Raw genomic sequence first — 11,814 nt, 5'->3', positions numbered from 1 at the left:
AGATGACCAACTTCCTTGACATGCCTTTAGGAAAAATACTCTGTATAACTTTGACTAAAAAGGCAATGTTCCAGGGGTTCCTGGGTCGCTCAGTTGGTTAAGCGTCCGACTTCAGCTCAGGTCATGATCTCACGGTTCATGGGTTCGAGTCCCGCATCGGGCTCTGTGCTGACAGCTCAGATCCTGGAGCCTGCTTTGGTTTCTGTGTCTCCCTCGATCTCTGCCCCTTCACTGTTTGAGCTCTGTCTCTGTCTCTCTCTCTCAAAAATAAATAAACATTAAAAAAAAAAAAAGGCAATGTTCCAGATCAAAATCGAGTCAAGACCTATACTGGCAAAGGGAATCGAACCAATTACACAACAAATAGAAGCACAAATGCATGAATCGAGGGATACACAGACAGACATAAAGCAGCATCAAAATACTCCAAGCATCCAGTTCACCGAGGCAGTCAATTACCTGGACAACTGTCTCTATTCTCCATGAGACTCTTGCCTGCAACTAAGTCAACACTCATCGGGTAACCTCTTGCCTCCTGCAAGAAACAACAGATTGTCAGCCTCTGGGAAGTAGCATTATTTCAATCAACCAATTTGGCATGTGGTGTTTTACAGTTTCTAAAATTAACATAGAATCCAAACAAACACACGGCTGGTGTGGAACCATATGCAAAGGATGCTGTCGCCTGTTTGCCTCGAATCTGTTCATTATCAAAATTAGCTGCCTTGTTTGTCCTACTCCCGTTTTTGAAGGCACACTATCAATTAGCCAACCTGTCATTACGCGCTGGCAATGACCAACTTTTCCAGGATTCTGGTTTTAAATACAGGATTTGACAGGAGTCCCAACACTGGGGGAAGAAGAGGCAGGGGAGGAGGCAGAAGTGTTGGCGAAGGTCAAGGAGACCCACAGGTAGGTAGGTCCAGAGTTACTCGTGGCCACTCTTGATTGCTGAAGCAAGAGCTGTGCCTGGAAACAGGGCCTGTCTGTTGCCTTGCACCGAACAAAGCTAAGATTTTCCAGGTTTCGGCAAGGAATTGTCCTCACAATATCTGCATGAATGACAAAGCTGATTACCAAGCAGGTGTCGGCCGCTCTTTCCCTCCTGTTTGCTCAGGGCGCATCGATGTTTAAGTCATCAGTCCCGTGGTGTTTGTCTCCTTTTCCAACCCATCTCATTTGGAGGCTAAAAAGGAACGGGGGTTTCTTTGTTAGTCACTTTGATTTTACACCGTTTCAGCGAATAGATAGATCCATGGAATCCCGAAGAGAATGTTGACAGAACTGACGTGGGGAAGGAAGGAAAGAGGAAGAAGGGAGAAGGCAAGACAGATGATAAAAACAAACAAATAAACAAGCGAACAAAAAAATACACGAGCCAACGAATAGTTAACAATGCGTTTTTCCCCAAAAGATTTCTGTCCACCTAAACTGAAACTGTTTCCTGGGGGTGAACTATCTTCGGGAAACACATCCCGGAAGGCCTTCGCAGGAAGCGAGTTCAATGTCCAAAGGAGCCAGAGCAGATTCTTAAAATTCCGTCTTTTGCGCCCTGATTTTCCACTTGGACACACTTATTAAAAATTTCCTCTATCACCCTTACCATACACAATTTTCCAAGGCAAAGAATGACTTTTTAGAGTCTCTGTGCGCCCATAAAATTCTGTCTCAGAGATTTTATTAATAATCATAAAAACATCAGTATCCATCAGGATCACTTGGGAAAGGGAGAGCAATTTTTCCTACAAGCATGTTCAAATCGTCTGAGTCCCGTGTTAAAATAAAAAGGGGGTTAACTCGTGACTGATGATGGATTGACCTTCCTGCTTCCCTACTGTTCTGCGTCGGGGACACACCGGCCGGAAGCTAACGCGAACTGCTTGGAAGCAGCTTCACGTAGGGGGGAAGGGTTCCCCACGTCACGGCTGCAGGTTGTGCATTTATCCATGACATGGGGGGCGAGGGAGGGACTAGGGGTTCAGCACTACATATTTTTTAATGGCATGAGGATATGTTTCTCAGGACTCTGGGAAGTCAGTTAAGAGCAACCAAAATAGCAAACGGTGAAATGATCCCTGCAAAGGGATATGTAGGGTGGTCTCCTTGGCTCGCCTTTCAGAGGAGGCTGGTCGTGTGATTGCGAACCTTCTTCCCCAAAGGCCCTCTTTTTCCTTTTCTTTTTCTTTTTTTCCACAACATACCCTCAGCCCTGCAGTCAGGCAAAATTCTGATCAGAGGAATTCAACACTTTAAGAACCAAGTATTTGTGAGGGGTTGTGAGCGATGGGGTATATAGCTTGATGCAATGGTCCCACCAATAGGGCAGCTACTGGGAAGCCATCAAATGATCCAGTAATCCACCAACATGCAGGCAGCGTGGGGTGGCTTTGAGGGCATGAGCTCTGGAGTGGGACAGCTTGAACTCTCCATCAGTTCTGTGACTGGCAGACCTCAACCTCTCTGCACCTCAGTTTCCTCGTGCACAAAAAGTAGGGTGATGATATTTACTCCAGCAGACTGTTAGGCTTTCGGGAACCCATGCGTAGAAAGCACTCGACACAGTGCCTGGTGTCTAGGAGGCCCTCGGCTTATGCTCGTGTCTTCTCTTAATCACAGCCAAGAAGTGTTTGGTAATGACTTCCTGTAACAAAAAAGGTTCGCTAAACTGGCTGGACAGCAACGTCGACTGAAGAGACACATATTCCCACGTACTTTCAGGGATGAGACCCAGAAGTCTCCCACAGGTGGGTCTAACTGCAGCCCGATACTCCGTCCCATCACTACCACAGATGATGAAGAAGCATTAAGGGCAGCCCCGTCTCCAATGGGGTTATGGTCTGGTTGTGAAGGCCAATGCATCGGACGTATCAGCACAATCTCTTCATGAGTAATACGAGATAGTAGAACTGAGGAGTACCTTGTGTGGCATTATCGAGAGGCTCTGAAAGTCTTCAGAGAAAGGAGAATCCCAGTAATTGGAGTACACCAGAACGACTCGTGGATATTATGAGTTCTGTGGTGGTTGGGATTCACAAAAATTGCGAAATTTGGCACGCGTGTGCATGACTGTCCCAAACACTTTACTTACAGTATCTCGTGTAGTCCTCACCACCCCCCTTGAGGTACCATCTTCATTTTCTAGATGGAGGAGGAAACAGAAGTCCAGAGACATTAAACCCCTTGCCCTTGGTTACCCAGTGTCTTAGACTGAATGTTTGTGTCCCCAGATCCCCAAAGTTCGCATACTGAAACCCGAGCCCCAATGTGATGATACTTTGGAGACGGAGTCTTTGGAAGGTAATTAGGTTTAAATGAGGTCTTGAGGGAGGTGCTCATGACAGGATTAGTGCCTTCATAAAAAGAGGAAGATCTCCCTCCCTCCCTCCCCCCCCCTTCTCTCTCCACACACACATACACACACACACACACACACACACACACGAAAGATTACGTGAGGACACAACAAAATGGCAGCCACCTGCAAGCCAGAGCTTGCAGAGCTCTCACCAGAACCTGAATCTTCATGCACCTTAACCTTAAACTCTCTGCCTCCAGAACTGTGAGAAGTATGTTTGTTGTTTAAGCCGCCCAGTCTGTGGTATTTTGTTATAGCAGCCTGAGCTGACTGAGACACCCAGCTAGTGAGTGACAGACAGTTGATTCAGCCCCTGGCTCCAGGGCTCATGTTCTTACAGATGCTATTTTAATTCAACATGCTTTGGTTTGACACTTGCTCCATTTCTACAACCATCTGGATCTTATGGCTCAGACTTGGGAGAGAAAAGTAGGAAGGACCAAGAACCACTCCTACCTTTTGAAAACCAACCCTCTCTGAGTAAACAAGCATTCTGGATTCCCTCATTTACTCATGTACAGAGAGACTGGTGGGGGGGGGCAGATATGAGAGAAGGAAGAAAAGAGGAGAGCAGAAGAGAAGAGTTGATTTTCACAGCCCAGCTTCCAGAAGAAGAGGAAACACAGAACCTGAAGACGAGAAGGGGTGGGGCTGAGGATGCTTAGGAAGTAGACATTCCTTGTTTTGCCAATCATTGTCCTGGATTCTGGTTAAGCCAATTGTTATCAACTCAGTTTAAGCCAGGGTTCTCAGTCTTGACACTATAGACATTTGGGGACCCATAACTCTTTGTTACGGAGGTCTCCCATGTAATGCAGATGTTTAACAACACCCCTGGCTTCTACCCACCGGATGCCAGGGGTACCCTTCCCCCAGATGTGACAACCAAAAATGTCTCCAGGGACTGCCAAATGTCCCCTGGGGGGCAAAATCGCCCCTATTTGAGAACCATGGCTTAAGATAAATGAAATATGTTCTTAAAAATTATGCAATACTTTTCCCAGGAAAAGCTTCCACATTTTCCTGTGTCCCTTGAGCCACGATCACAAGGTGAGCTAAGCAAGTATATTCATTTGACAAGCAACTACCATACAAGTCTGATTATAAGGCAACATGTTTCCCTGACAACTGTTCCATAGAACAGAAGCTCTTGCAAAGTTCCCTCATTCTTGACACTTTCTCAATTACTTTTTTTTGAACATCAAGGAAGCATTTGGAGGAAGACATCAGCCTGAAGTGACCTCAGCTGGTGCTGGTTGGTGAGGGAGAGAAGACTGGAGGCCTACAGATGTCACCTGATAACATCAGGGGGAAAAGAGAGGTAAAAATATTTAACACAGATTTTGTTGTTATTTCTGAAGATATGACTTCATCATTAAAAATACTGAAGATATTTTAAGCAAGCCTTTTAAAATTCACTTTTTAAAAAAAAGCACATTGCCAGTGGTGACCTTGTGGAGATCATAAATATCCACCCACAAGACAAACGTAAAAACCTCTTGAGGCTTGGAATAAAATTTTCAGTTACAGCATCTTACCTGGATTCAAAGTGCTGTGTCTTGAACAATTTAGAAGTGGGGGTGATACGCAGTGTTAGATTATTCAAAAACGGCCTTAGTGATGACAAAGGCAAATGATAAAGGCGCCTGGGAAGAGTCTGAATGCAATTATTTTAAGAAAAAAAAAACACAAGAAAAAGGTTGGGGAGAATGATATTTCTAAATATAACTATTACTACTTTATATAAGATGCAAGTAAATTGATCCATTCAGTATGGAAGTAAACATTGTACTATTTCATAAAAGGGCCTATATTCAAGTAGGCTTTCTCTGTGGAAAGTGAGACATTGCCTTCCACTTGGCTTTGCCTTATTATAGTCAGGTATGTGCTCCCTCAAAGCGCCTACTGTTTTCAAGACTGTGCGTCACTGTGGGTAGTGCACGGAGCACACATCTCTGGCCCTTGGAGGGTCTGTGATCTCTGCGGGAAGATCAGACAGAAGCCATGGAAGTGGCTTCCACATAATTCACTGTAATTTGGCTGTGAGTGGTTGGGAGGATGAACTGAGAGGAGGAGGCAGAACCTCTGCCTCCATAGGACCTTCTTGAAACTCAAATCAGATGTAGCACCTCCTGCTGGAGGAGTAAAGATCAACATCCTTAATGTGGGTTCCGGGGCCACCATAGTCTGGACGTCTCCCTCCTGCCGTTCCTCTCTCCATCTTCAACCTTCCTGTTGCCAACCCCAACCCTGGCCATGACTCAGAGGCCCTCACCCCCATCTCCAGCTTCAGCTGACCACCTGCTACCCACCCCTCCCCGGGCCGGCAACTTGCCTTCGCTCCTGCCCTTCTCTTTGTCTTTGCGACACGTTCTCTCCTCTCCCCTTCCCTCACAAGCTTCCTCCCAATCCTTAGCCTTCAGCTCGGTCTGCACATCCCCTGGGTAGCCTTCCTGGATGCCCAGTTTGGGCCAGCTTCCTTTGCTTTGCTCTCACCGAACTGTGATCCCTCCTTTGAAAGTATGTCTCTCCATTTATGCTCATGGATCCACAGTGTCACTGTTGATTGATATATATCTCTCCTTTTATGCTATAAGCCCAGAGAGAGCAGAACCTTCATTCTTTTCCACTCGTCAGTGCATCCCCAGGGCTGGCCCAAAGTGGGTACTCAGTAAACAGTTGTAAATGAGTAACTAAATATGTATCTGCTACAGCCTTTAACCCTAGGCCTATTATCACTACCCATATACAATAACTAAGATCTATGGGCATTACTATAAGTCAACCATTTTATGTGTGTTATCTCATCTAATCCTCACAAAATCCTGTAACATAGGTCCTGTTGTTATTATCAGTCCTGTTTTCCATGTGAGGAAGCTGGGGCTTCAAAGAGAAGTTCAGTAATTTGGTCAAGGTTGCAGGCACAGCTACTGTGTGAAGATGGGATTTGATCCCGGTCTGTCTGACTCCAGAGCACTACCACTATTGTTATTATATCGTATTGTATTATATTGTACTGTGTTGTATTATATTACGTTACGCATCATATATCATATCATGTTATAATCCCATCTCTGATGCTCATTTGGAGTCTACCCATATGATCTGCCGAGAGATCTAATGCCTTTAAGGAGCCCTCGGCCATGCCTTTCATCTTGGCCCCTGAAATTATTTTTAGCTGGTCCCCATCATTTGGTGATAGATATCCCGACTGATTGAGTCATTCTTACTATTTACAAATGTATCAGTCTATCGTGGTTATATCACTCCCTCCTTGAGACTGAATTAGAAGGTCCCTTCAGGGGGTCAGAAAATGCATCTTTTCTTACTATCTGATTCATGACATCTGGCAAATGTCAGACATACTGGGTTTTCACCTATCACTCCTTTGTTGGCTGATGGCATTATGAGGATTTCCTTAGAAGCAACAACACAGAATGGAAGCATAAACTAGATATTGTATACCTTTGATGTTATTGCCTTCCCTAGCATTTTACCAACATGTTGTCTCTAGTGGATACTGTTTATTTTAATATCTCACGCACATCAACCCTTTAGCAAATATCTGTTGGGGGAGGGGGACCAGTTGCTGGCCAGATCCCCCACATCCCTCCAACCCACCTTCTGGTTATGGAAAGAGACACTCGTACAGATGGTCCTCATTCCTGCCCTCTGTCTCAGGTATCTGAGTGACTTCCTTAACTTTCTCAGACCACCGGGTGACTCTGTACGAAGCCTTTCTTTCATTAACACGACTAAAACCACCAAGTTACCAGAACACATTAGCCTTTCAACCCTACTCTCAGATGTCTCCCCAAGACATAAGGGACGCCCAGGAACAGGCATCTGTGGAACTACAGAGGTTTTATGTGAGATCAAAATAGCAGCAGAACTTAATTGTGAAACAATGGATCGAGAGAGGAAGATTCAGATAGGAAATGGCAAATATTCAATAAAGAGCATGATTAGAGTTCTCCGGCAGGGAATACCCACAGCTATCTTTATTCTAACTTAAATTAAGCAGAAGCTCTAACAACAAGGATAAAATGAAATAATGGATGCATTATTTCTAGTGGGACTTGCATTGCTATTTGGCATAATGATTTGTGATATTGGACCCATCGGATAAGAAGCTTCTTCAGAGGGAAAAAAAAATAACAGTTTGTCTCCTTGAGAACAGAGAACAAAGGGCTTCGGTGGTCTCCAGAAGCTCACCCATCATTAGGAGGAGAAAGAATCTGTCCATTAGCAAGAAATCCTCCTAGAAGTCTTGAATATCTCCCCAGATAATCCCTCAGTGGACTTCAAATGCCCACAAGGAGGAAGATACAGAAGCCACAGGCCTTGCAGCAGATGTAAGAAAGAAGATGTAGTTTAGAGATGATGCAAGCCAAAGAAAGGCTCTCTCCACCTTTGCTCTATGGTGACTGTGTGTGTGTGTGTGTGTGTGTGTGTGTGTGTGTGTGTACATGAGCACGCATGTGCACCGGAACTATAAAATACGGAAAGGCAGCATATTCCCAAGTTTGCTACCTTGTATGCCCTCTAGTTTAAAGGACGAGGTTTGGCTGAGACTGATAGGAAACCCAAACAAGACAGATGTTTGTCTCTCTGCCTCAAGGAAGTCCCTGAGCAGTCCTGGCTGGCACAGCTGCCTACAGTCAGCAGAGTCTCAGACTCCATCATAACCTCCGCTCTGCCATCATGAACGTGTGGTTTGTACTGGTTCAGGATGGTTATTTCATCTCTAAACATCATGTCCAATCTGCCATGAAAGGGAAGGAGATAGCATCGCTCCTCCTGGTAAAGACCCCTCCCTGGAATTTGTATACACCACCTCTGTTTATATCCCATTGGCTGGAGCTGAGTCACATGGGCTTAGCTGAGAAGTCACAAGGGAAGCTGGGAAATAGCGTCTTTATTCTGGAAGAGCATATCCCCCAGGAAGCATCAAAGGGCTCTACTGCTGTCGAAGAAAGGGAACAGAAAGACTGGGGAGCAGCCAGCAGTCTCCGCAACATTCTCCAAGGTATCACAGCTTTGGGGATTTCTTTCCAGGCCACCCCGCTCCCTTCCACCCGTAGGACTTGACCCATGCAGCTGTGGTCGTAGTGGGGATCCAGATTGCCTGGCGGCAGGGGATGGGACCAAGAGTTTATAGGAAACTGAAGCTGGATAAATTATATGCTCTCTCTCAGGAAATGGCAATTAGGATGCAGCAATTGTCATTAGTCTTTCAAACTGGACTCCTTGTGGTACCATCTGGTGTGGTTATCCTCTGCCAAGTTTGTCCAGAAGCAGAGAACTGGTCTGCAGAACCTCAGAGAGAAGCAGAGACAAGATACCATGGAAGCCTGGACCAGAGAAAGTCTGAAAGAGTAGTGTCCCTGATACCTGATGTCTTTCTGGTTCTGGGGCTCAGCTGCCTTGCCTTCTCTGGGGTTGCATAAGAAACTCCCATGTCCTTATTGAAGGCCTCCACTTAGGGCTTGGTGTAGTTTGAGCGGGTTTCTCTCCCTTGCAGCCAGAGCAACCTTGACAATGACAATGTCTCTATGTGGCTGTGGGTCTGACGAGGGGACACCAGTCAGCTGAATGGTCCCCTCCCTCTGGCTTCCTGGACAGGGACAAAGCACATCCCTCTCCCTAAGAACTGTGACCTCTGGGACCAGAAACCCATTAAGTTGATTCACTTTTAGAGTCTAAACTGTTCTCCTTCCTTTGCAACACATTTTCTTTAGACCTTGGACGACCTGGAGACACCACACTGTAAAAGGAAGGACTATTGTTGGAAATATTGGGTAGCAAGGCAGGGGTTGGGAAACACATTTTAGGACCTGTGGGCCATCCGCTGGCCTTCAGATCTCCACTAGATGTAATGTTATCCATTTGGCTTAGGTAGAAGACCAGACCTGGGAACTCCCAATATTATCACAAGCCTGGTGGTAAACAAATCTCACCCTTCTGACTGTATCTCATATAAACAATTCCCATCCAAAGAACAAGGGACAGGAACTGGAATACTAGACATTACAGCTATAACCAAGGGTTTTCTCCTTTGCGTATTTCCAATTTCTAACACTTGGAAAAGCTACCAGATGAATGATGCTGATTAATAGCTTGTCTGTCTAAACAAGCCTCCCAAACATACTCATCTAGCTTGATCTCTCACCTCTCTGGGCCTCAGTTTCCTCTTTTGTGAAACAAACGGTTGGTATTAGAACCCTGTTCCGACTCAGAGGCTGTAGGAGTCTCCACTCACAGAGAAAGCGGGATCAGAAACCCAGTGGTTTCTGAAGATAGAAGGAGAGAGTTCAAATGTTGGCTCTGCTTAGTAGCTACTGGCACCTGGGAAATATACCACTAACCCTAAATCTCACTTTCTAATCTGTAAATGAGGAATGGGGATGGGGACAGAGCGCCTTCGTGCTGGGGTCTCCTGGGGCTCAATGGTCATATTAAGCGCTTAGCACAGTGTGCTTGACGCATGGGGTATGTGCAATGGGTATGAGTCATCGCAGCACTGATGACCTCCAGTCTCCCTGAAATGCATCCATCCTGCAGATTATCACCTCCCCCCAACCCCACGTGACACGTACATAGACTGACTTGTCATATTTGATAAATGTTGCTTTTATTAATTAACTCTGTGAGGGAAAAGCTAAAGGGAAGGGAGGCAGGGCGTAGAGGGGAGGGTGCTTGAGCTGTGAAAAATTCCTGACTTACTTTCCAAATAATCTGGCTTAGCAAAAAAAAAAAAAAAAAAGAAGAAGAAGAAGAAGAAGAAAGAAAAGAAAAGAAAAGAAAAGAAAAGAAAAGAAAAGAAGAAAAGAAAAGAAAAGTGGGGGGAATCCCTTCCCAAGCACACATTCTGTTAATTTTCAAACCCAAATGTGCATTTCAATGGAAATTTAATCCATATGTTTCCAATTCTTTTGTGCTTAACCTATCAAAGCACTGTTTGAAAATAATTATTTGATGTCCAATAAACAGCCTTTCCTGTTGATTTTCCCATGCAACCACCTGGGTGATAGTTACCTGAAAGCCAAATGGCCCCAGATGAGACTCAAGGTACGTTCTGCACAGCGTGAGCTGTGGACGGAGCAACCGACCTTGTGACTGTCCCCTCCTGCTAGAGATGACAGGATCGGGGGTGTTAGCCGGCGGGGGTGGCTATCCATGGCGTCCCGGCCATCTCTCAATGCAGCCTGACTTAAAAGGATGAGCTTAACTCTCACTAAAAAAGAGGGTCAATCTCTCTCATTGGAATTTGCACGAGGTGAGACAGAATGAAGGTGCCAGTGGGCTGGGGGTCCTCAAACTGCATGGTCATGTAAGCCCTGGGGTAGGGCCATTATGGGCTGTTTTAAGGTCTTCCCGCAGAGGTAGACCCTTGAGTTTACTCGAGAGGCAATCCCAACAAGCACTGGTCAGGGAACGGGGAAGCGAAGGGGAGGGAGCAAGCCAGTCAAACACATTTCCAGAGGGGGCAATTGGAGTTTCATCTTGCTGGGGAACTCAGCTGTGTGCCTCAGAGTCATCTTGGCCAAGAGGAGAGGGAGCCAACTCCTGGTCATTGGTTGAGGACGGCTCCCTGCTCCCAGGGGCGTGGACTCCCTAGTACCGTTGATCTGCCCTGCAACAAAGGGTTGTAGGTGCTGGCGGCGAAGACGTGTCCTGTTGTGCCCAGAGGTGAGGAGCGCCGAGGGCATTCATGTGGGGCAGGTGGCGTCACTGCACGGGCCTCCGTGCGAGCTGAAGCAACGACAGTGAGGCAGACAGATGGGTCGGCAATAGAACAGAACAGGTGCAGCGAGAACGAGCCGGAGCAAGAGCACTTACCTCCCCGACTTGCCTCAGTTCCTCTCCACTTGAGACGTGGCCGTTCCACCTTTCCTAGATTCCCACAAGAGCCGTATCTTTTCAACGACCCGCCCCATTTCCTTGAGCTGCTTTGAGTGAATTGTTGTTTCCTGTCCAAGAAAGAAAGAACCCTCCCGTTCTTCCAGCACTGCAACTACAGAGACATGGTGCCTTCGAGAATCTCTCTCAGCTCTCTCCTCATCTCCTTACAGCAGCCAAGGGTTATTTTGGTAGCAAGCAACAGAAACTCACACCAATGAACTTAACAAGGAAAGACTGAATCTACTGGAAAGATTTGAGACAGGAAAGGAAAGCCACAGCATCTGGCCAGCGACGGACAGGAACTAGGTATTAGGTCTCTGTGGAGGGAGCCTCTGGATCATCTCACGTGGGGATTGGCACCATGCAGGAGTGCTAGCCTTTTCTTTCATCCTTGCCATTCAGACAAAATTCAGAGGTGGTGGGGCCAGCTTAGCCAAACTTAGGTCATACAACCTCTACTTGGCTGTATTGGGCAATGAGAGAAAATGCCTACAGAGGACTCTGCGGAGTGAGAATTCTTAGAAGACAATGTCGTGAAGGAGGAATGAGTGCAG

At 46.2% G+C, this 11,814-nt stretch overlaps 1 long non-coding RNA gene across 1 annotated transcript in view; it reads right to left on the bottom strand.

Moving 5' to 3' along the window:
* Window positions 1-271: 271 nt before the first annotated feature.
* Window positions 272-11,814, bottom strand: part of LOC121037242 (uncharacterized) — a 75,533-nt gene continuing 63,990 nt past the window's right edge. The window contains exon 3 of the long non-coding RNA XR_005793670.1: window positions 272-1,186. This is a non-coding gene — a long non-coding RNA (uncharacterized LOC121037242). The remainder of the gene's footprint in view (window positions 1,187-11,814) is intronic.

This window comes from Herpailurus yagouaroundi, unplaced genomic scaffold (assembly GCF_014898765.1).
Source record: "Herpailurus yagouaroundi ecotype Mexico unplaced genomic scaffold, PumYag 163, whole genome shotgun sequence".
Lineage (NCBI taxonomy): Eukaryota > Metazoa > Chordata > Mammalia > Carnivora > Felidae > Herpailurus > Herpailurus yagouaroundi.
The sequence above is the reverse complement of the archived record's forward strand: the minus strand, read 5'-3'. Positions and strand labels throughout refer to the sequence as shown.